Source organism: Leopardus geoffroyi, chromosome A1 (genome assembly GCF_018350155.1).
Source record: "Leopardus geoffroyi isolate Oge1 chromosome A1, O.geoffroyi_Oge1_pat1.0, whole genome shotgun sequence".
Lineage (NCBI taxonomy): Eukaryota > Metazoa > Chordata > Mammalia > Carnivora > Felidae > Leopardus > Leopardus geoffroyi.
The window spans coordinates 94,812,548-94,837,918 of NC_059326.1; the positions used below are offsets into that span (position 1 = coordinate 94,812,548).

Genomic DNA, 25,371 nt, shown 5'->3' on the forward strand with positions numbered 1-25,371 from the left:
TGACCCGCCATGTAGAGACGGGCCCACTGAGGCCAGATGTGGGTCCTAGAAGTAGAAGTTAGCGATTCATACACACCCCCAGGTCTGGGAAGGGCTTTGGAGAAGCCATGGAATTTTTGTCATATACCTGGTATGACCCCTCAAATTTTGGGAGTTGTCTCCACACAAGTATTGCTGTCCATAGTTCTGAAGATCATTTGTAAAAGGACCTGGTTGTTTCTGCTAAGCCTGGGTTCTGCTTGTTCCTGTTCTAGCTCTCTTTGGAATTCTTGAGCAGGTGAGAGAAAATATGGGGATGGGAAAGAGAGGGGGGAGAGAGAGAGAGAGAGAGAGAGAGAGAGAGAGAGAGAGAGAGAGAATATGAATAAATTACCAAGGAGAAAAAGGAGAGATTTCAATTTCAACACCTTTTCCCACTGTTGTTAACCATGAATGAGACAACCGTGGATCCCATCCAAAATATCCGTCACCTGAGGGAGGGCGAGGAACATGTGCACCCAGGGAAGACAAGGTATGTAAGTGTTGGCCCTGGGGAAGGCCAGTCTTCTGGGAGAGAGAAGGTGCACCAGCCAGGTGGGTGTGGATGATGAGAGTATCATGGCAGCCAAGTGATAGGAAGCATTCACAGCTCTTCTTTTCTTTCTTAATGAAAAACTCGCAATTTTTACACTGTGGCAGAGCAAATGGAACTGTGACTTATGATTCACGATTGATATTGTTTGACACTTTTCTCATGTCCCTTCTGGCTCGGAGCTTTACTGTGCTCAGCTTTACGGAGAGAAGACGCAGAGGCATGGGGAACCACAGTGCCCACTCTGTCCTTGAAATCGTGTTTACAGCAGATGTTTCTTTCTTTATTTAAATTCATCCCCTGGACCCAAAAGCCTTCTCTGAGCAGAGTCCCCAGTTGCTTGCAGAACTAAGCGGGAAAGACCAAGTAGGCTCAGAGATCTGACTGGTCCAGGAAGGAGAGGGTGTCTTGACTAAATGACAGCGTCAAAATCCTTCCCAGTGATAGCTTAGACATGATTGTAAGGCAGTGTAAATTTCTGTATTTTGTGATGTAGTTGACCTCGGTTTATAAGCACGAGAAAACCCAGTGCGAACCCTGCCCCCAGCCCCGCAGGGATGTCTGTCTGGAGAGGGGCGGATCCAAGTAGACCCCAAAGCAGTGGTGAGCCACCCCAGGGGCTTCATTGAGTCCCTTTCAAGCCAGTAAATACGGCAGTTTTCTGTTGAAAGCAAATATGATTACAGTGGTTTAAATCATTTAAGGCCAAATAAAATCTTTGCGGAGTCGGCTGAGGTGTTAAGCACGAATGTCTTGTGAGCAATTAAAATTTCAGTCCAGATCACAGCAGGAGCGGAGCTGCAAGGAAGGCAACACACCTGCCTTGCGCATGCGCAGTGGGGGAGGCTCCTTCCCGAGATTTCCGGGGAAGAGGAGGCCGCTACCCCTTGATTTCCCTCCCTGTGCGGGACAGTGGGAAGGGAATTGTGTCAGGAACTGAGCTGCGTGGCACCCTGAATGTTCCATGCAGAACGAACCGTCCTTGGCCAGGCCTTGGCTCCCAGGCTGGAAAGTCAAGGTTGAGGTGTGCTCAGTTTGTACCGGGAGCGGCCCTTCCACAAACTAGAGGCTGTAGATTATGAGGCAGGGCTGCCAAATCCCACGCCACGGCCTGAGGTCATCCCATGCAATATTCCCTCTGAAGACCCCAAAGCTCTTCATCCAACTAGGGGGGAGGGTAGGAGGCCCCTTCCTTGCCTGAGTACCCTGAGTACTATCACAGAGGACCCACTTTCTGCCTAGCTGAGGCACACCACACAGCCTAGAGGAGCCCCCAGAGCCCCTAGGACCACCTTGCCCCTAGCCCCTAACATAATCCTCAGGGGGCATCAGACAGCCATTTAAAGAGCAACCAACCTGTTTCTTATTGGATGACAGACTCAGTGCAAAATGGGGGGGAGGGGGGGCGGGGCGGGGCGGGGAGGGCATCTGGCATATCAGCCTACATTTTAAAGGACTCGAGCCTTAGACCTAGCAAACCCACTTTCCAGGCATCTATGATATACAGATAGACCTGTGTGTATGTTCCATGTGTGCAGAAGGCTGTTCACTATGGCATTACAGTAGCCAAAGAGTAAAATCAAGTATTTATGAATAGGGAACAGGTAAGACACATGATGGTCTGCCACACAATGGAATACCATGCCACTATAAAAAAAAAAAAAGGCAAATCTGCATGAACTGATACGGAAAGATCTCTAGGACATATTGTAAACGGAAAGAAGCAAGGTACAGAACAGTTTGTATCCTATACTGCTTTCTAGAACAGTGTTTCTTAAATTTTTCGTCATCATCACCCCCCCCACCAAGAAAACTTTAAAGACATCCCTCCCCCGTGAAATGTTGATATCATGTATATCTGTCTATATGCTGCGTGTCCAATGTATATTTGTGATTTACACATAAAAAGGAGAAGAACTTTTCACTTCCCAAAATCAATTTTCACCCCCTTGGGGGTGGTATCACCCCAACTGAGGAAGCCTCTTCGATAAGAAAGTGAGAAAATATATTATGAAACAAATTGGAAGGCTACTTAAGAAACTGAGAAAACTAGTTGCCTATAAGGAAGGGAGCCGATGGGGAGATGGGCACAAAGGTGTGATCAAGATTGCCCCACATAGGGGTGTCTGGCTGGTTCAGTGGGTAGAGTGTGGGGCTCTTGGTCTTGGGGGTATTGAGTCTGAGCACCCCCCGGGGTTGAAAGATGGCTTACGACTTAAAAAAAATAAATGTAAGTTAGAGGCGCCTGGGTGACTCAGTCAGTTAAGCATCTGACCCTTGGTTTAGGCTCAGGTCGTAGGTTGGAGCCTCACATGGGGCTCTGTGCTGACAGTACAGAGACTGCTTGGGATTCGCCTTCTCTCCCTCTCTCTCTCTTTCCCTTTCCCCCTGCCACTCCCCCACTCGTGCTTTCTCTCTCTCAAGAAAAATAAACTTAAAAAAATAAATATAAGTTAAAAAGATTTCCCCTTGTAGTCTCTCTTCTATTATTCTTGTCTCTGAACTTTGCAAATGTATTGCCTATTGGAAACCATTAAGTTGAAAGGCTGTCTACACTGTTCCCTAAACCAGGGGGGTCCCTGCCCAGGCTGGAGGCACCACCCAGAGACCCCTGCTCCTCAAGAAGAGTCTTTTGTCCTCTCAGGTTTATTTTTCAGTGCAAAAAAGATTGCAGTTTCGAAGATTGCAGCTTCTACTTTAAAAGCAGCAGTCTAGGGGTGCCTGGGTGGCTCAGTTGAATAAGTGTCCAACGTCCACTCGGGTCATGATCTCGTGGTCTGTGGATTTGAATCCCGCGTTAGCCTCTGTGCTGACAGCTCAGAGCCTGGAGCCTGCTTCGGATTCTGTGTCTCCCTCTCTCTTGCTACTCCCAGGTCGTGCTCTGTCTCTCTCAAAAATAAATAAAAATAAGCACTAAAAAACAAAAAAATTTTTTTAAAGTAGCAGCCTGTTTCAAATCCCAGGGAAGAGGTTTCCGGAGAGAGAGAGAGAGAGAGAGAGAGCAAGCAAAATGAAGGAGGAAATCACCCGTGCCCTCTCTTCCTCCCTTGGCGAACACAGTCTGTCTCAGGGCCCTGCTGGGGAGAGGTGACAGAGCAGAGATCCATGGCCCAGGAGTTCAACCAGAGCCGGGCTGGGTCAGCTTCCTCCAAAGGAGTATGTTTCCTCCTTCCACAGGCGGGAGGGCCCTCCCAAGGAGGAAAGGCCATGCTGAAGGTTGATTAGTGGATCAGCAATTCCATTGTGGGATTAACAGAACAAAACAAAAACAAAACACAACGTTGGACTCGCAGTTCAGTGTGTCAGCAACTTTAATTTGATTGTGTAATGAGGCACGATGGTAAACAACATCTGCATGATCGCGCCCTAACCTTCGCTTAAATATCAAACACTGCGGTGTCTCATTTGGTACAAACGCCTGCCTTTGAATGAGTTCTGTTTGGTAAATACCCCAAAAAGTCACCTAGGGAGGAGGCAGTTAGTACATTGGGGTCAAGTCCTGGCTGTGCCCCAAAGTCTGTAGAATGGGTATAATAATACTCAGTTTCCCCATCTGTAGAACGGGTATAATAATACCCATCTACATGATGATGCTGTTGTGAAGAGTGAGTGATTTGACAGAAGAAATGCTTCATAAGAGGATGATATCTTCGTTGTGGGCCTTGTTACTTCTAGGAGAGGGAGGAAAGGAGGGAAGGAGTCTTGCTTTTCAGAGTAGAGGCACTCGAGTAGAGGGCACTTTGCAGCTTGCTGGGCTGAACTGAAATGCCTCTGCCTTATTTGAGGGCGATTCTTGGAACAGACATCTCCCTTCTGGAATGTGGATTCATGCCTCAACGTATTCAGAATGTGGAAGCCACCTGTGAGCGTATGATTTGGCTCTCCAGGGCACTATGTGCAAAACGGCAGCCTCCAAGGCTGGGTTTTCTGCCCTGTTGCCACTATTTCCCTTTTGGGCCTCCGGGTTGTCACTGAAGTTTCGTGTCCTCTCCTCTTGGCACCTCTGATTGTTGCTCTTTGAAATACATGCTGGGAAGTACAACTTCGGGAAGGCAAGCAACATTTCCCTCTGCTAAGCCACACGGATGCTGGGCTCTGGGCTGTAAACCTTAGGATGCTTCTTTCAGAATTGCCTGGTTCCTCAGGACATTCTCTACCATAATAAATTACCACTGCACCGTCCATCCTACTAACTGGGGCTCTAACAGAAGAATCTGACCTTTACAGTTTTAAAGTTATTTATTAAAAAAAAATTTTTTTTAATGTTTATTTATTTTTGAGAGAGAGAGAGAGAGAGAGAGAGAGAGAGAGACAGAGCACAAGTGGGGAAGGGTCCGAGACAGAGGGAGATACAGAATCTGAAGCAGGCTTCACGTTCTTAGCTGTATGCACAGAGCCCAACACAGGGCTCAAACCCACGAACCATGAGATTATGACCTGAGCTGAAGTCAGACACTTAACCAACTGAGCTACCCAGGTGCCCTTAAAGTTATTTATTTATTATTTAAGGTCTTTATTGAGGCATCTGGGTGGCTCAGTTGGTTGATCATCAGGCTCTTGATTTTGGCTTAGGTCATGACCTCATGGTTCAATGCTTCAAGGTACCTCTTGGGCTCTGTGCTGGCAGCATGGAGCCTACCTGGGATTCTCTCTCTCTCTCTCTCTCTCTCTCTCTCTCTCTCTGACCTTCCCTGACTCTCTCTCTCTCTCTCAAAATAAATAAATAAACTTAGAAAACAAAGAAGTTGTACCTTTAAGATCTTTATTAACAAGTGTTTGCTGTTTGTTGATCCTTTTGAAAAAGCAAGTTGGAAACTATTATTATAGATTAAAAATGAGGTTCCTAGAAATTTCAATTTGACCACATAGGAAAAAAATAAAGGTGTGTTGAGAAAAACCAGGTTTTAAAACACACACACACTCACGCACGCACGCACACACACACACACACACACACACACACATTTGTCATGACCAAAAAGAGATTAGGTAAAAATAATAGAAACCCCATCCTGCATAGATAATGCAGATAGTTTGGGTATCTGAACAATGGGCAAAAAGCAAGTACTTAAGGCCCTCCGCTCCAATCTTTTGTTCATTTCTTATTGCTGGAATTTCATATTCATTCTTGTTGGATGCCTCAACCAGCTGGTGGTAGAGACGGTCAGTGAGCATTTACTCAGCCCTGCACTGCTCATGCTGGAGCAAAAGTCTCAGCCGGTGGGTCCGCTGCTTTGGTCTCTGTGCTATCCAGCGGTTTCCAGTTTTCTGAGCCCCTGTGTGGGAAATTGAAGTTTTGTGGGTACTAACCTTGAGGGACCTGCTGACCTTGGGTCTCATCTCCTTGATTCCCCTTACCTTCTTCATTGCCATCCTCTCTAGGCCGTCTTTGATAAGGAGGGACCCCTGGGAAGTCGTGGTCTATAACCCCGATACACATTCTGTCTTTATGGCCTACCTTGTTCTCCTGCACCCTGCTTGTCAGCCCCCTCCACCTTTTCTCCCCCAACAGAAGGGCTGGGATCCTGGGGTCCACGCCCACAGTCTGTGCTCAGCAGGAAGCTGGGAGCCTACGTGCAGACTGTTTGCCCTGAACTTGGGGAGCCCTCCAAGAGCCATCCCCTCTCTTTTCACCCTACTCTCATTGCTTTGGTAGCTCCGCTGGTGAGTGTGTGGAGGACCCGGCCGATCTTGGATAGTCTATAATGTCTCTGGTGAGCTGTGTCACCGCCTTGCACTGGAACCCCACCAGGGCGCGTGACCTTTGCTGCCCCTGTACCCTTTTCTCCTGCAACAAGATCAAATTCCAGTCTCTCCACCAACTACACCGAGAAAGTTGTTCCTGGGGCTTTTCTTCTTTATGGCAGTCTTGGTGTACAAAATACGTCTTCCTCAGTGTCCTTTTTGTTTATTGAAACCATATTCGTTTCTTACAAGGAACCATTTTATTGTTCCCCAAAGCTTCATTGCAATGACCCTGACCCAGCAGGCAGAGGTCATAGATGTGAGTCCTCAGCCACTGCTCCCTGTGCTTGGCATTGACCTTGCGGACGAGGGCGAGGCAGGGACTGCTGGGCACGATGGCAATTAGGCTGGTGCCGTGCTGGAGCTGCACAGGGCTCTCTGAGCTTCCTTCTTTTTAAATTAAAGGAAAAAAGATGCTTGTTGTGGAAAACAGTTATAAAACAAACATAAAGCATATGCAGAAGAAGGCAATAGACGTGACATATAATCCTACTACTTAGAAATAAGGAGTATTAACATCTAGGCATATAGACATCTATGTATATATGCATATGTGTGTGCAGGTATCCCTATATATACATATAGATGGAAAGAAAAACAAATACGGATGAATATCTATGCATGTGTATGTATATTTGTGTGTGTGTGTGTGCGTATTTAGGTTGGATAGTTTTGTTTGTTTTTACTTTTATGCACAAATGGCATACACACCGCACAGGGTGGCATGATCTGCTTGATGCCTTCTAGAAAATCTGCTAATATATCGCAACCAACCCTCAAAATCAATAAACACATTTCTTATACATTGTCCCTGACTCTCCCACTTAAGAACTTATTTTAGTTTTTGACCACGATCAGCTCGAGGTACTGAAAATCCTTGCACAGGATTTTGTTCAAATTCTGAATTCTTTCTTGAGGCTACGTGTTAAAAGGCAGACTTCCTTGCTGAATTGGAGGTTTGCACGTCGTGCCAAATATAAGCAGCTGTTCTTACCAGCTGTGCGTGTCCTTCTTTTGCATCATGCTTAATATTGTCCTTTGCCCACTTTTTCAAAAAAGATATTGGTTATTTTCCTATCGATTGATAAGATTCCTTTCTTCTTAATAGACATTAGTTGCCCACCCTAGTGCTTAGCATTGGCTACCCTGTCTTTTTTTGTTGTTACTGTTAATTTTTTAAGTTTATTTATTTTGAGAGAGAGAGAGAGAGTGCAAGCGAGGGAGGGGCAGAGAGAGAGAATCACAAGCAGGCTCCAACCTATCAGCGCAGAGCCTGACATGGGGCTCCATCTCACAAACAGGGGGATCATGACCTGAGCCAAAATCAAGAGTCGGACGCTCAACTGCTCAACCAACTAAGTCAGGCGCCCCGGCATTGGCTGCCCTTTCTGACACCTGTGTATTCTGCTAAGTACCACTAACAAATCGATTTTGTTCAACTCCATTCAAACACACGCTGAACTAAAAAGCCAGATATTTCCCCATCACGTTATCCGAAGTGTTATCCGTGTTGTTTACTGGGTTCTGCTGCCCCACTGCCACCCAATCAGAATTTCATTTCTTCCATCAACTAAAGCAAGGTCATTCCTGCCCCTAAAGCTCCAGGGAAATTGTTCCTGTTTCTCAAGTTGTAGCTCAGACATCACCAACTCCAGGAAGCTTCCCTGATTTCTCTATCTTTCATTGTAATCCCTCGACCCTTTCTTTGAACTCTTGAAGAACTTGCTGTCTGTACACAGTTAGCAGTTTAACTTGATATTCTTTTGTATTATTAGTATATATGTGTGTATAGATACATGTATGCCTATACATATTCCATTGATCAATGAAGGACCCAGTATTTCTTTTTTTTTTTTTCAACGTTTATTTATTTTTGGGACAGAGAGAGACAGAGCATGAACGGGGGAGGGGCAGAGAGAGAGGGAGACACAGAATCGGAAACAGCCTCCAGGCCCTGAGCCATCAGCCCAGAGCCCGACGCGGGGCTCGAACTCCCGGACCGTGAGATCGTGACCTGGCTGAAGTCGGACGCTTAACCGACTGCGCCACCCAGGCGCCCCAGGACCCAGTATTTCTAATTCTCCTTCTAAATGTTCTTTAAAGACTGGGGCAGAGATGACGAGTTGTTAATGATTGGCTGATTGATTAAGAAAGAAAGACCATGAGCAATATTTCTGTGCTTAAAAGCAACACTAGAATGCATAAAAATATTGAAGGTCACCAGTAATGATGGACTTTCCCCTCTGTGTAAGTGGGGATACGTGGTACCCTGGTAAACCAGAGAGTGATACATTCATAGAGGAGGTTGAATACCCTGTTCTACTTACTATCCAGTTTAGCTCCATATTGTGTGTGTTTCCCAAGGAATCATATGAAACTGGGTAACTCTGTGTTTGTCTGTAATACTTGGGATGTGCTATAGGTGCGGTCTCTTGCCAGACAGTTTGCCATTTCACCAGGTAGGAGCCCTCATGGGGTTCCCAGGGGAATAAATAATCCAGTAGCAAAATAACCCTTTCTCTTGCTGATATGGACCCCCTCTGGAGTGCAAAACTGCGGTGGCTTATTATGATAATGAAGCCTTTGACTTTTGGCTCTCACTTCCTGAGAAAGGGTGAGGGGAGGAAGGAAAGAAGAGGAAAAGGTGAAAGTAGGTCCCTACCCTGGAATAAAAGAGGAATCTCTAGGGGCACCTGGGTGGCTCAGTCGGTTGAGCATCCCACTTTGGCTCAGGTCATGATCTTGTGGTTTGTGGGTTCAAGCCCTGCTCTGGGCTCTGTGCTGACAGCTTGGAACCTGGAGCCTGCTTCAGATTCTGTGTCCTCTCCCTCTGCCCTTCCCCTGCTTGTGCTCTGTCTCTCTGTCTCAAAAATAAACATTAAAAAAAATTTTTTTTGAAAAGTGGAATCTCTACAGAGTTTGGAGGACTGGAGGTGGCCTCAAGTAGGGACTTTAGAAGGAGATCCCTACCCCTGAGGTCCAAATCCTAAGTCTGATTCTGCAGATGGGGGCTCTGAGCAGTCTTTTTTTTTTTTTTTTTTAAATGTTTTATTTATCTTTGAGGGAGACAGCATGATGGGAGAGGGGCAGAGAGAGAAGGTGGGGGGTAGGACAGAGGATCTGAAGCAGGCTCTGCACTGAGAGCAGAGAGCTCCGTGTGGGTTTCCATCCCACCACCCTTGAGATCATGACCTGAGCCAAAGTCAGACGCTCAGCTGATTGAGCCGCCTGGGTGCCCCGGGCACTGACCAATCTTAACCTTTTCAGTGTTCAGCTTCAGTCCATACAATGGGGAAGAGTCGGTGTCTCTGGTATTTCACAGACACAAGGCAGAACAGGACTGAGGCTTTGCAATGATGTCAATAACTATTACTTGGGTACAGTAATTCTTTGGCGAGACTCTTAACAGTTCGTTGTTTTCAGAGGGGCTCCAAATGCCCAAAGGCTATCATTCTTCCCCTGTGGCCACATGAGGCAACGGTGGGCGCCATCCCGCCAACTCGTGTTTCAGATTCCACAGCGGACAAGGATGGGTGCCTTGTTCCAGACTAGAAACAGTGCCCGCGGAGGGGCCAGAATTATTTGCTCAGATTGGCAGATTGCACTTTCCAGAAAGAGGAAACCTCTTCTTCTAGAGCAGGCTACTCTGGATGGCAGTAAGGCGGTGCCCTGCCAGGCTCCAGGGCATCGCCCGGTGGGCTTGGGGCAGCCCAGGGCTGGCCGCATGGTGCCCTTGCAGGAGCACTTACCTACCCACGGGAGAGACGGAGCGGTGTAGGCGCCTGGCGGAGCCTGCCCCACCAAAAACTACTGTCTGAACATTTTAACCCACCGTTGTAAACGGGACATTTCATATACAGATGCATATGTCCTGCCTCTCTTGAAAGATCAGCCTATCCAACGGCGGTGGCTTCGGACTCCCGTTGTCTGATGGCAACAAGAGAGTTTGCTCTCCTGTTTGCTTCTGCCTCCGCTTGGCCTCTCTGGCACTACCCATGCCCGTCAGATTGCCAGGCTGATCAAGGTCAGGAGGGCCTCTGCTGCCCCACTCCCCACACCCCCCTGGAGATGGGGCTGGGAGCAAGATGCACTGTTAAAAAGAGAAGGGCAACTGGTGGAAGATGTTGTTTCCTACACTTCCCCTTTGCTCCGCAGAAGCAGCGGACAAACAACCGACCGGCCACAGTGAGGATGCGCTGAACTGCCCAGGACGGAGGATGCTGTGCTAGGAGGGAAAAGACTGGCTTTCCTGAGCTCTGTGCTAAGGGCATGGACCTGAGCCTTTTCTTAGGAGCCAGGCTCTTCCTGGTTTGCATTCCCAAGTGGAGGGGTCGCACAGCCGGGATGCTGCGGGGTCTCTGGGCTTTCACAGGACCCCAGCATCCAGTGCCCCCCTCCCCTCGCCCCACTGGTTTTGCCGGACCTCAGGACTTCTGCAGAGAGGAGAGGCGCTCCCTGGCCAGGTGACTTTCGCATTTGTTGCCTGCACCGCCGCCCCTGGCTTCTGAAACTGTTAGTGTAGTTGCTGTTGCTTGTGTTCTTGCACTGGAAATATGTAGCATCTAGGCACTTCCTTGGGATGTTTTCAGCCAGCTCTTTACCATCCTGGATTCCGCCTGTTGCCTTGTTTCTTCTGGCTAGGGGGGCTGCTGCCCGGCCCCTTCTGTTTGTTCTTGTTTACCTCTAGATGGTATTCTTCCTTTCAAGACAGGATTCTGTAGCTCGCTCAGCTCAGGGCGAGCTGTTAACATTCTTTTCCTGGGGCTAGTCAGCTTGCAGATCCAAAGAGGCTTTGGAGTCTCTCTGCAGATTGCACTCTGCCCGCACCAGGTCCCCTGCGGGCATCCAGTGGTAACTGAGTATCAGTTTCCATGGTTCTAGAAACCTGCTCTCTTTGGGGCGCCTGGGTGGCTCAGTCGGTGAAGCGTCGGACTTCGAATCAGGTCATGATCTTGCAGTTCATGGGTTTGAGCCCGACTGGGCTGGCGGCTCAGGACCTAGAGCCTGCTTCAGGTTCTGTGTCACTCCTTCCCTGTTTATATGCTCGCTCTCTCTCTCTCAAAAATAAATAAATAAACTTTAAAAAGAAAGAAAGAAACTTGCTTTATTGAGGGAGAAGCAGGGCTGGGAAGGATGAGGCTGAGGCCAAGTTTCTGCAAATCTAAGTACTAATTCCAGAGCCACACCTTGGACCCTGTCTGCCACTCATGCTCTAGGCAGACAAAACCACTCATGGAAGTCTGGGAACAAAGGGCCCCGGTTCTCAGAGAGGAAGAACAGAGGAGTCTTATCTTCCTGCAGCAACAGTCCTTAGGGGATCATGGATGTCTCAAGACACAAGGAAGCTCCGGGCCCTGTAGCATCCCAATAGAGGCTGGTTGGGAACCAATAGGGACTCTTCCTGCCATGTGCAGTATAGACTAGATGCAGATAAGTTCAAGTTCACAGACCCACTGACATTCAGCCAAAGGCCTGTTGGGAGTCTGGAGCCCAGGAAAAATTTCTGATTGGAACTTTCATTGGAAGGATTGGAACTTTCATTGGAAGGCAGCCCAAAGCCCCGAAGAGCTATTATCCACCTGCGAGCCAAGAGGAAGGCAGAGGCCATTTTCAGGATAAGGTAGAGACAACACCTCCCTCCCTTCCATCAATATTTCTTTTCTTTTCTTTTTAAATTTTTAATGTTAATTTTTGAGAGAGACAGAGCATGGGTGGGGGGGGGGGGGCAGAGAGAGAGGGAGACACAGAATCCGAAGCAGGCTCCAGGCTCTGAGCTGCCAGCATACAGTCCGAGACGAGGCTTGAACTCATGAACCGTGAGATCATGACCTGAGCCAAAGTCGGAGGCTTCACTGACTGAGCCACCCAGGCTCCACCCTCCATCAATGGGTGATGGCCACCCTCCATCAATATTTCCTTACACTGGAAATTCAAACCAAAAGTTTGTCATTTGCTAGGTACGTGGCACCTTCTCTGCTGGCCCTAGACTCTTGTCCTGGGCCGTGGCTTTGTGCACAGTTCCTGCCAGAGAGAATTCAGCAAAGCTGAGAGAGCAGGCTCTGAACCACCAAGACTTATGAATTCAAAAAGAAATCTGGCAGCACTCGCTCTGAGTTTGGCCTGGGGGTCCCCCTATGCCCTGGAAGCTGGGGTCTTTGAATGGATTTATCCTGCAGACCATGGGGAGACATGGGCCCCCTCTGCCAGCAGAGAACGGAAGGCTTCGTGGCGTCCATCTGGATACATTTCTTTTGCTGTGGCAGGACAATGTCATGGCCCCAGAGCAAATCCCTCAGCATTACTGGTGGTGGCTTTGGCTCTGAGCTCTCTATCAGGGCAAGCGCCTGGCCGTGGGTGCGGGGCCCTGGCCAGTGAGGGCAGACATAGTGCAGGGAGCCGGTGGCAGCTGCATTCAGGGAAGGGCCTCTGCAGGCCTAGCCCTGGCCTCTGGGCTTACGTGCTATGCGTGATGGCCAAGGGGAAGGACAGCTAAGTCCAGTCCCACGTACTTAGGACCTGAAGATGGCCTCAGGCAAAAGTGGAGAGCCTGAGAAGTTTCCCCTCTACCCTTCCAGCTGCTGACTGACCACACCCTTTAAAGGCACAGCCCTCCCATTATGGCCCAGCTGTGCCAATTCTGCAGTTTTTAGGAAGAGCTCTTTTGTTTTTAATTTTTTAATGTTTATTTACTTTTGAGAGAGAGAGAGAGAGAGAGAGACAGAGTGTGAGTGGGGGAGGGGCAGAGGGAGAGGGAGACACAGAATCGGAAGCAGGCTCCATGATCTGAGCTGTCAGCACAGAACCCGACGCGGGGCTCAAACCCATGAACCACGAGATCATTACCTGAGCTGAAGTCGGACGCTCAACTGACTGAGCCACCCAGGCGCCCCAGGAAGAGCTCTTATTTTGCAGGGCTTTGTTTTTTTTCTAACCCCTATGGGGGTTGTTAATATAGTCCTTACCTCAGTGTTGAAAATGTGCTTTGGGCCACCTGGGTGTCTCAGTCGGTTAAGCGTCCAACTTCACCTCAGGTCGTGATCTCGCAGTTCATGGGTTCGAGCCCTGAATCGGGCTCTGGCGTCAGGCTCTGTACTGACAGCTCAGTGCCTAGAACCTGCTTCGTGTTCTCTCTCTCTGCCCTCCCCCATTCTTTCTCTCTCTCTCTCAACAATAAATGAAACATTTTTAAAAAAGAAAACATGCTTTCACATTTGAGCTGCAAAACGGTCCTGGGATGTGAGTAGACTTCGGATTGGTATGTGCATACTCCTCCCCATCCTCACACCCTCCTTTACAGACAGGGGTCCCAAGATCCTGAGAAAAGGGGGAATTGGCCCCTTTACCTCTGAGGTAAAGGCTGTGACTTCTGGGGAGCCCTGTGTTGGGAATCAGAAGGACCTGGGTTCACATCAAAGCCCCGCCGCTGGCTTGCGAGTTTGCATCTTTTAGTTTTTTTAGACCATTCTGAGCCTGAGCTTCCTTATAAAAGGTACAAAAAGGGAATTATATAATGTATGGGGTTGATGGGAACAAGAAATGAGAGCACAAGGGAGGCGTTCGGTCATCGTGGAAATACTGGCTGTAGTTCGTTGAAAGCCCAGGCGCCATGTTTGGTTTTTATTTGCTCACATACCACTTGCGTAGAGCCACCTCTTCATGGCCATATTCCGTTAGCGATGACCCCGAGTGAGACTGAGGTGCTATTGCCAGGACATTTCCCAGCGTCCTCACACGGAAATGACCGGGTTTCATTATTTTGTCCCTACATTATCTTAAATAGTGCGAACCCAAGGGGCCCTTTCCATCCTCATTCCCTGGGCAAAGCACTTGGTGCACATTTCCAGGATCTCCTTGGTGACTCTCAGGTATTGGTTGGCGAATCATTGTACTACCAAGGCAGACAGAGCAGAGCTGAGGATTTCACATTTCCAAAATACACATCATTTGTTTTCACACAGAACTTTCCATTATAGGCCCTTACAAACCCGTTCTGTGGGTTTCCAGCTGTCAGTTCTACCTCTCACACACCCACTGGCACTGGATAATGTTGGCTACTTGACCGTACAAACGTGCTCACGTCTAAACACAATCCATAGTGTCCACTAGAGGACGCTCTTTCCTCCTGCCTTCCATGGCCTTCCTCACCCACAGACCGCCTTCCCGGAAAAAAATGCCCGACACCAAGACATGTCTCCTCCCGGAGCTGGAAGGCAACATCTCTCTGTCCCTCAGAAACTCCTAGCGCTTGTCTGTGTCTCTCACATACCGACTTATCCCAAAATATTCATTTAATCTAAGCTTTCTGGTTTACCACCTCTTTTCATAGAGGGACTTGAAGACAAATTCCTTTGATTCATCTTTGTAGACCCATGATACCAAACATTGTGCCTTTCATATATTTTCAGGTGAATTAGCAAATTACATAGACACATTAAAACCTTTAAGTACGGAAGAAAATGGTGGAACTAGCTTGAATTATTGAAAAGTGAGAATATATTTGATGCTATGTAGTCCCATTATTTTCAAATATATACCTTCAACTAGGCTAATCCAGTCTTTCTTCATCCATATCTTTAGGGAACCTATGTCAATGAATAATTAAGTTATGACTGATATTATATCAATTATTTACATGTACTTGATGTTTCTGAAATACTTCTCAAGTCTTTGGAAAGAGTTTTTTCTCCTCCTCAGTATTTTACCCATTTCTACCTTGACATCTAGTTTATTAATTTATTGTTCATAGCTCATGCATAAATATATTTCAGCCCAACCTCTGTCTGAAGGACCAAAATACAGTCTGGGAGAATCACCAGTCCTGGGAGATGCGCCATGAAAACAATCTATTTTGTCATCCAATAATTTTAGGAAATACTGCCATCCTATTTCTAACTTTTTTTTTTATGTTTATTTATTTATTTATTTATTTATTTATTTATTTATTTATTTTGAGAGAGAGCATGAGCAGGGGAGCAGCAGAGAGCGAGGGTGGGAGAGAGAATCCCAAATAGGCTCTGCCGTCAGCACAGAGCCCGACATGGGACTCAAACCCATGAACCGTGAGGTCATGACCTGAGTCAAAGTCAGACACGTAACTGACTGAGCCACCCAGGCGCCCCATCCAGTAACCATTTCTTGGAGCCTCCAGTGGGTATCCGGAACCCAGACAAGTTGCTAGGAATACACAGGAGACTAGGAGACTGTCTCTACCCTGCCCTGAAGACATTATCTGAAAACAAATCCTGACAAGGCAGAGTGAGGACGGCAGTGGTCGTTTGCAAGCAGCTCATGGAAATAACCCCTCTGTCTTCGGCATCCATCACTAGAAGGGAGCAGGGTCACTTCCGAAGTCCCCAGTCTGTGCCACCTCCCCCATGGTGGGGCACAGACAGAGGGTCTCCTCCGAAGCTCAGCCTCCCCCTGCCTAGCTCCTGCCACAGGCAAATCTGAGAGGGTTTCGCACTCTCCCTCCCCACCATTTCCACTGGGTGATTTTAGGTTCAATCACGTGTGCTGTTGCCAATAGTCAACTGGTTGGTGCCTGAAAATGGCAATTTCAGATGGTTCAACTCCACACTTTTTTCTCCCTTGGTGCATCTGTGAGCTTCCTTTGGAGTAAGGGCCAAAGAGGCGTTTGCACAGGAGGAAGCAAAAGGACTGTCGCACGTGGGGGCCCTGTCACTCCACCTGTCTCAATCCCTATTTCCCCCAGCTCTGATCTCCATCTGTGGTTACCTCTTTTTTTTTTTTTTTTAGTTTTTTTTTTTTTTAACGTTTATTTATTTTTGAGAGACAGAGCATGAGCAGGGGAGGGGCAGAAAGAGAGGGAGACACAGAATCCAAAGCAGTCTCCAGGCTCTGAGCTGTCAGCACACAGCCTGACGTGGGGCTCCAACTCATGGACTATGAGATCATGACCTGAGCCGAAGTCGGAGGCTTAACCCACTGAGCCTCCCAGGCGTGCTATAGTTACCTCTTGAGACTCAAGCTCATCGGCTCATGGCTACAACTGGCTACTTCCTAGACAGACCCCAGGGCACACTCCACCCTCTCCCCTGAGATACAACCCTATGTATGTCTCAGCTGGAGAGGCCTTGCAGAAGAGCTTGCGTGAGGGCTGTGCCCCACCTGTGATGGCCCCTCACCCCTCACCCCGGAGTGCGAATGGACTTATATGCCCACTTCCACTTCGGGTCACACAGCTGCGACCCCTGCCCCTCTTCACCCTCAAGCGTACCGTCTTCCTCTTCGTACAACTCCCCCAGAGCAATGACTGTCAGGCTGAGGGCAGATCTCTTTGCAAAGACAGAAAACTGAGGCACTGAGAAGTGAAACAGCCATCTGGCCGAGTGGTCAAGGCCCTTGCTCAAAGCCAAGGCTCAAAAAAATATCAATCTGACTTAAAAAAAATAAATAAATACAGGGGCGTCTAGGTGGCCCAGTCAGTTAAGCGTCTGAGTTCAGCTCAGGTCATGATCTCTCTGTCTGTGGTTCAAGCCCCTCATCAGGCTCTGTGCTGACATCTTGGTGCCTGGAACCTGCCTCGGATTTTGTGTCTCCCTCTCCCTCTGCCTCACCCCTGCTCTCTTTCTCTCTCAAAAATATTTAAAAATATATATATTTTTAACAAAAACAGAGAATTAGTTAAAAACCAATTCTCTCAGTGGGTATGGCCTGGTGATCATGTTCATGCATCAGATCATGTGTCTGATGCATGCAATGCCATGTGTGGGGTCCCAGGGGATAAAGGGAGTCTGGACAAGGGGAGTCAACCCAGGGGAGGGGTCGAGTTCCATAACCAAGGGGAGAAATCACGTTGGATGTATCAGGATACGTTTTTGGCTTCGGTGACCCAAGGAATAAAACATTCTCATGTATGTTGTGGTCACATTTTATGCAACGGGTGCTTTTTTGAAGACCTTGCATAATTCAAGACAAACTTTCCCAAGGCAATAAATGTAGAGTCAGGGGGATGTGTTCCAGGAGAGCATAAATCTGTAATTATTACGTTGTCTCTTGGTTTGAAAGCTCTGTCCCCCACCCCCGCTCCCCGTAGCATTATCTTTAATATTTTGCAGAGCCTTTTCCTATATTAATAGCATGTCAGAGTGTGTGAACGGGTTTCACTGTGGCATTTTACCACATCTAACTTCCCTTGCACAGATTTCGATTTAGGGGAACTTTTTATCAGCCTTAGCACGAACATCCCCATTCAGGGATCTTTTAGGTGACAGTAAATGACATCAGTGAAGATAAATATTGGCAAAATCATCACCAGGATGCTAACAAAGTCTTTGATATATGTAAATAATAAGAAGATTCACGGATTACAGATGCTGAGAAAAGATGGCAGGCATTTCTGTGGCCTGGCGTGTGGGAAAAGTAGAAATGGTTCCCAGGACCTCCTCTGGTCTTGAAATTATGCAATTCGTAAAATTTTTTTTTTAACTTTTATTCATTTTTGAAAGACAGAGAGGCAGAGTGCGGGTGGGGAAGGAGCAGAGAGTGAGATACACAGAATACGAAGCAGGCTCCGGGCTCTGAGCTGTCAGCAGGGAGCCCAACGCAAGGGCTCGAACCTATGAACCGTGAGATCATGACCTGAGCCGAAGTCGGACACTTAACCAAATGAGCCATCCAGGCACCTGAATTATGAAATGCCTGATGGCTTTTTAAAAAAAATTTTGGAGTATTCACGTTAATTCTAATTTTGTGTATCGCACGAGACTGTTAAGTGAGTACTATTTTATATCACATGGTTCAGATTGGCTTTGTGTGCATCGTGGTGACGAAATGGGATCCCATGTGCCTGATGACCTAGAGCTGGAGATCTTGGGCAGAGACTGGAGGGAGGGGAGGTGGGGGTGGGGTGGCCTGCAGGGTAGTCTGGACCCAGGAGACAGCAGGCAGCAGTAAGTGGGTGAGTGTGCCTCCCTGCCTGGTGGTCTCCTCTACCTTCACGGAAATGAAAACTCACTACTTGCCTCTTCTACACCCACAGGCAAATGCCCCAGGGGGATACTCAGGTATGTGAATTCCCTGACTGGTTCTACAGCAGTGGTTTTCTTTCTTTTCTTTTCTTTCTTTCTCTTTCTTCTTTCTTCTTTCTTTCTTTCTTTCTTTCTTTCTTTCTTTCTTTCTTTCTCTTTCCTTTCTTCTTTTGTTTTTCTTTCTTTCTTTCTCTTTCTTCTTTTGTCTTTCTTTCTTTCTTTCTTTCTTTCTTTCTTTCTTTCTTTCTTTCTTTCTAGTTTATTTACTTATTTTGGAGAGAGACACAGAGAGAGAGGGAGCAGGGTAGGGGCAGAGAGAGAGGGAGAAAGAGAATCCCAAGCAGGGTCCCATGCTGTCAGCACAGAGCCTGATGAGGGGCTCAAACTCACGGGTTGTGAGACCGTGACCTGAGCCCAAACCGCTTAACCAACTGAGCCACCCAGACACCCTAGAGCAGTGGTTTTCAAAGTGTGGTCCCTCATCAACCACATCCATGCCACCTGGGGTCTCGTTGCAGTGTGGATTCGGATCCAATCTATGGCACCGGAGAGGGGCCCAAGTTTCTGCATTCTATAGTAAGCTCCCATGGGATGCTGATGCTGGTGGTCCGAGGTCCACATTTTTAGTAGTAAGACTGTAGGGTGTCTTTACAGGCCCTTTGCTTCCATATCTCTTCACCCACTTTTACAGGTGCATAACACCCCCCACCCTTCTTATACAACCCGAGGAATGGTTAAACAGCCCAAGTGGCAGTATCAGTGATGAATTCTTCCTTCCGTAGGATACAATGAACGGGGAGTTGTGAAAAAACTCTCCCTTCTGGTGTTGGAGAGAGGATGAGGGTCCTAACTCTGACCTGGGGAGCCTGGGGAAGCCAGAAGCACTTTGAGGACTCGATCGGTCTGCATAAGGCCTCGTGAGCATCAGCCACTGCCCGTGAGGGTGTCTCAGGTTTCGTGCTGCTGTTGTTATTTAATACGCCTGATCTCATAGAAAGGAGCTTTGTTTGGTGGGGGTGGGGAGCTAATGGAGGCATCAAGGTATATGATACAGCCCTTGCCCTCCAGGAATGTAATACAGCTTTTAACTGTTTCCAGAACAAGGCCTCAGCAGCCCAACGCTGGGCAGAAACCACTGCGATTCGTTTTCAAGTTTCTCAGTACTTGTTCATTCTGGATAGAGAAGTTGAAAATCATAGAGGGGGACATGCTGTACTTCTCCAGAAGCTACAGGTCCACGATGTGTCAGAATACATTCGGCCTCTTGGGGAAATGACAGGACAAGTAATTTTCAACGTGCAATTCCTCTCGGCGTGCCCACATGCAAAGACCGGCGGGCAATATGCAATCGCTGTGCGTGGGATTACTGAGATTTCTTTCTCTTCTTTAAACATTCCTTTTACTGTGGTTTGAATGATGTGTGTACAATAAGACATTCATTTTAGGAGGCCTGAGAGACTCTGAACCATTTCTATTGTGCATTGTATTGGTAAGGATAGAATAGGGTCATTATTCCCGTACAGTCAGGAGAGCGGGAAGTGATTAAACCTTTTGATAAGAAGATAAATGATAGGAAATCCATCTGAAAGCCCGCACTGCCCCAAGTCTGAGTTTCCACACTGAGCTCGCACAAAGACGTCCTTCTGTGCAGGGCGCCCTGGGCGGCCTCATCCCTGCCAGCTGTGGTCCCACATGGGCTGTGACCCTCTTTAAAGACCCACACCTGGGGCAGCAGGGTTGCCTGAAAGCGGAGGACCCCAGGCGTGGTCAGGCCCCGGGTTCTGTGCTCCTATAATACCTTTGTTCTGTGTCAGATGGATGGACACACGGATGGATGGGCAGATAGCAGTTTCTCAAGCTTTAAAGTGACCGTGATAGAGCGCTTGGCTCTACCCCAGACATCAGGTGATAGACCAAATGATAGTGTAAGTCACTTACCACCCTAAGGTATAAGCGCCCCTTGAGGGCAAGGTCCGGGAAGCCCACCGTTCTCAGGAATTTTGCACGCACACAGTGACTCATTTGAACATACCCTGACCACCTACAATCTGACTGCGCCAGACGCCGTACCTCACGTTCTGTGCCTCAGGGCATGTGGCCCTCCAGCTCCCAGCTACCTCTCGCTGCGTCCCAGGTCGTGGCAGAAGAAGGTCTGCTCTTCGAATCCTGAGTTTAGCAGCCACGGAGCAGGGGGTCGAGAGGAGATTATAGAAATGCTGATCTGTCATATCGGGGCCCACCTACCCCCCTCCCTGCTTTCTGCCCTTCAGGTACAGCACTGCATCCTTAGAACTCGTGGCTGGTCCACTACCCGCACGTGTCCACTCATTTCTTTGAAACTCCTGAAGTTTTGTGAAGCAGGGATACGGATTTTTGAATCGCCTGGGTGGCTCCTTCAGTCGAGTATCTGACTCTTGATTTCAGCTCAGGTCATGATCTCCGGGTCATGGGTTTGAGCCCCAAGTTGGGCTCCATGCTGAGCGTGAAGCCTGCTTACGATTCTCTCTCCCTCCCTCTGCCCCTCTCCCCACTCGTGATCTCTCTCACTCTCTCTCTCTCAAATTAAAAAAAGAAAATCAAATTGGGTGCACCTGGGTGGCTCAGTGGGTTGTGTCCAACTCCTGGTTTCGGCTCAGGTCATGATTTCACGGTTTGTGAGTTCAAGTTCCACATCAGGCTCTGCACTGGGAGTCTCTCTCTCTCTGCCCCTCCCCTGCTCATGCTCTCTTTCTGTCTCAAAATGAATAATAAGACTTAAAAAAATTTAAAAACAATTCAAATGGTCATTTCTCTGGAGAAAAAAAAATGTTTTTTATTAAATGTCCAAGTGAATAAAAGCAAACCCCCAAACTTTACATTTGTCACCCTGTTTAGACTCTTGTCCTCTTGTCTGACAAACGGACAACTTTGTCACCTCCACAAACCATATTCTGCTCTCTCCTTTCGGAATTAATCATGACAGGTTGACAGCACTCCAGAGAATGTTGGAGAATACACTGGACTCTGTTACCTGCTTACTCTTATGTGCCGCTCATGAGAAAGCGTCAGCGCTCTATAATCCTGAATCAGGAGTTTATCAAATTAGAGCTTTCTCTGATGTCAGACTCGATTAGTGCACCAATTATTATCTCGAACAATACTGGTAAAATGAGGCCAATGATTGCATTTGCTGTCTCATATATGAAATGATTGTGTTTACATGGGTTTATTTTCAGCAGGTCCTTTATCTAGGCGTGCGGGAGAAATTGAGTTTCTAGACTGCACACTTACCTCTTAACGCTGGCTGATAAAATATAAAAAGAGGGACAGCGATAAGCAAAGGTCTTTGGGTTAGGAATCAAAAGATGTGAGTTTGAATCCTGGCTTTGCCGTTTACTTAGTGGCTCTGGGTTCAGAGTGGACACCTGTTTGTGTCCCAAAGGAGTCGAGTCTGAGGTTTTGCCAAGCCACCTCCATTCCTGGGGTCCCCCATCGAATCCTTGGGAGATGGTCATTGTAGACATGCAGCTGGCCCTGGGCATTTTGGCTCTGCCACCAGGCTGTTTTGGCAAGCCCCTGCCTGTGGGCTTCTTGAGGCGTGAGTCTGACCCAGCCTCTGTCCCCAGCATACCCCTGGGGACACAGGTCAGACTTGCCAAGTGATTCTTCGGAAGCCTATCTCAGCTGGGTTGAAAGGAGGGAAGTCTTGCCTCTCCTTCTCGACCCCAGAGTAGGAGGGAGGACCTGTAGGGGGCTCGGTGTGCCCTCATCTGTCTTTAAAGAAAGTCTGGAATCTTCCCAGCCCCAACCTTTTGGATCCACCAGGGAGATTATGGCGAGAAAAGAAATCTGCACAGTGGCCTGCCTGCACAAATGGCCCAGCACCCCACTTACGACGGGGCCTTTCTTGGCTCCTGGCGTTCACTGATACTTCTCAGCTTCTGGAGCTTTAACCAAGACTGAGTCATACTGAGTCCCATTTTACCAACCTACTCTGTGCCTTGGGGTCCATGTCAGAATTTTCTGGCTCTACTGCTCAGTGCGGGTGGGATCTTCTCCCTCGAGGAGTCTCCCATCTCACCTTTGGAATTGTCCCCAAATCATCCCTGTGTCCAGGAACCAATACGTCTGAGCCACACACAGCAGCCCCAGGAGTGACAGGTGCTTTCCTTTCCGGGGAGCGTTCCCTCAGACACCTCGCTGCTGAAGCTCCCTTGGGAAGATTTCAGTCGCACACGGTGGGCCTTGCAGCCACTCTTCCAGGTAACTTGCATGATTATTTGGATTCTAGCATAAATTGTTGGTCTCCACACCTTTGTGAGTTAGCCTCCGGAAAGGAGGCTCTGCGAGGTTAAGAGCTCACCCAGGGTCCGGCAGCAGAACCGTAGCAAGAACCTGGGAGTGTGACCACCAGTCCATTACTCTGGCCTCTAGACCTCGTGAGTTCCTTCGTCAGCTCATTATCTTCCCTTACAGTCCCTTCTCCCGTTCTGCACACGGCAGCCGAGATGTCTGTAGATTCATATTCAACAGAATGCAGACATTTCCAGAATTCATTTCCATTTCCATTTCCGGCGCTGAGGAGGTGTTAACTTCAGAGCACTTCGCTGATCATTTTTCCTCTAGCAGCAATAATTGTTTTGAAGAACTTGACACACATTTCACCAGGGCTCAGTGCTACCGAGCGGCCAGGGAGCAGCGAGGAACTGAATTCCAAGAGCCGCGTTTGCATTGTGGTGCGCCCTGAGAGGGAGCCCGACACCCCGGTGCCATTAACAATAATGATAGGTGTGTGCTAAGCTCTTCCTCGTTGCCAGAAATATATTTCATCCTTTGGGGATCTGTTCTGATCCTTGGCCCTTCTGCGCGCACAGCCTCCGCCGCATTTGCTCTGTAATTTATGAAAGGCGTGTGTTGCAGCTGGGTGCCTCAGAAAATTTAAAATAATTTAAAAGCGTTCAACACCGTCTTTAAATTAAAGCCCCCCAAATCCCTTGGCTGACGAGTATAATTAAACTCAGACCCACACAGGTGAGTCTTTTAAGACATCCGAGGGATCAGGAGGCCTGGGCTGGGTCTCAAGCAGGAGTAATCCCGCAGATGGGAGGGAGACAAGGTTCATCCTGAAGGTAGCATGGCGTGCTTAAGGCAGATGACGGGGTTTATCGATCAGTTTGGGAGAGCGCCATGATGCCAAGATGTCCTTCGTGCTTAACAGACATCATCTTAATCATTTTACTCCACCCATCAAGGAGAATGGATTTTGCTGCCCGTTCAACGCACTGGCCAGCAAGGTCAGGGCTGGTCTGACAGTAGGATTCTCAGCAGAACAGGAAGGGACCAGACTTTCTCCCAGTTGCCAGGGTCAGGCTCGCTCAACCAAGGGAGGCTTGCGCACGTGGAGCCTTTGAGGTTGGGACCCGAGTAATCCGCTAAAACAACAACAACAGCACTTCCCACCTCACTTTAGATTTTTATTTTCTGGGACAGTTGTTTTTACACCTGAGGCCCTAGAAACCTTGGGCGCTGTGCAAAGCACCAATTTTGGAATCAGAGGGACCGGGTTCGAGGCTTGGATCTCCGTCTCCCTGGTGAGTGGCCTGCACAAGTCACATTACCTTTCAGCGTCAGCTTCCTCATCCGTAAGGGGCAGAGGGATCACTGTTCATTCTGCAAAAGCTGTCTTGACAATTCAACAGAGCTGGACGCAGTTTGAGGTTACCAGGGTTGGCCTACCGCCGTGGTACAGGCTGGTAAGTCCCCAAGATGCTGGGTCCTTGGCACATCTCCCCAGGCTGCCGGATCATCCCAACCTTTGCTTTATTTCCAAATCTGGAAGCAAGGGTGCATCCATAGATTCCAGGTAAATATGTCTTTGTGCTCCAAGATAGTCGGACTTGGGATACTAGAGAAACAAATCAATTTATTTTTTAAAAGATTTTTATTGTCATTAATTTCTTTTTGAAAGTTTATTTTGAGAAAGAGTGTATTTGCACACATGAAAGAGGGGTAGAGAGAGAAGAGAGAGAGAATCCCAAACAGGTTCCAGGCGATCAGAGCAGAGCTCAACATGGGGCTCGAGCCCACAAACCCTAAGATTATGACCTGAGCCAAATTCAAGAGTTGGATGCTTGATGGACCGAACCACCCAGGCACGCCTGAAGATTTTTATTTATGTACTTTTTATGATTTTTTAGTGTTTATTTTTGAGAGCAAAAGAGAGACAGAGCGTGAGCGGGGGAATAGCAGAGAGAGAGGGAGACACAGATTCCGAAGCAGGCTCCAGGCTCTGAGCTGTCAGCACAGAGCCCGACACGGGGCTAGAACTCGTGAACCTTGAGATCACAACCTGAGCCGAAGTCCGACACTTAACCGACTGAGCCACCCAGGTGCCCCAAGATTTTTATTTTTAAGTAATCTCTACACCTAGCTTGGGGCTTGAACTCACAACCCCAAGATCAAGAGTCACATGCTCTACTAACCAAGACAGCCAGGTGCTCTGATCACTCGATTTAGGTAACAGAGAAAAAGATGACCTTAGGACCTGAATGATCGAGATAATGGCTTTAATTGTGTACTTGGTGGGACTGGGCGCCCCCATTCCAGGGGCCCCTAGAGATGTACAAATATGTTATCATGTTACATGTATTGTATAATAATTAATAGTAATATATGACTGTAATTTATTTTATAATATATACTTCTATTTATAACATTATATAATTATGTATGATAATATTATATTTAGTTTTAAATACATAAAAATTTCATTCCACGTTTTAATACTGATTACATGTGGAAATAGTACTTTGGACATACTGAAGTAATTGTTAAAATTTATTTTGTTGGCTTCTTTTAACTTTTTCGTAGCACGTCTACTAGAAAATTATTTAAAAAATCCCCTGTGTTGGTTGTATTACATCCGTACTGCCCTTGAGTCTCTTTCGTGTCTTGCAAGTAAGTGGTAGTTGCACAGCAAGGTTGGCTCAAACAAGGGGCTTGATTATCTCGATTCACATGTCACTGCTCGGAAGCCTCAGAACCCAAACCCCAGGGCAGCCACAGCTCAGAATGCCTGGATCTGGA

At 47.8% G+C, this 25,371-nt stretch overlaps 1 protein-coding gene and 1 pseudogene across 1 annotated transcript in view; one reads left to right on the forward strand and one right to left on the reverse strand.

The window, feature by feature from the left end:
• The window catches only part of COMMD10 (COMM domain containing 10), a 314,502-nt gene extending 303,037 nt beyond the window's left edge, over window positions 1-11,465 (forward strand). Inside the window, exon 8 of the mRNA XM_045486328.1 lies at window positions 10,472-11,465. The gene's annotated coding sequence lies outside the window, so the exon portion shown is untranslated. The remainder of the gene's footprint in view (window positions 1-10,471) is intronic.
• On the reverse strand, window positions 5,578-6,571 carry LOC123578607 (annotated as a pseudogene).
• Window positions 11,466-25,371: the final 13,906 nt, after the last annotated feature.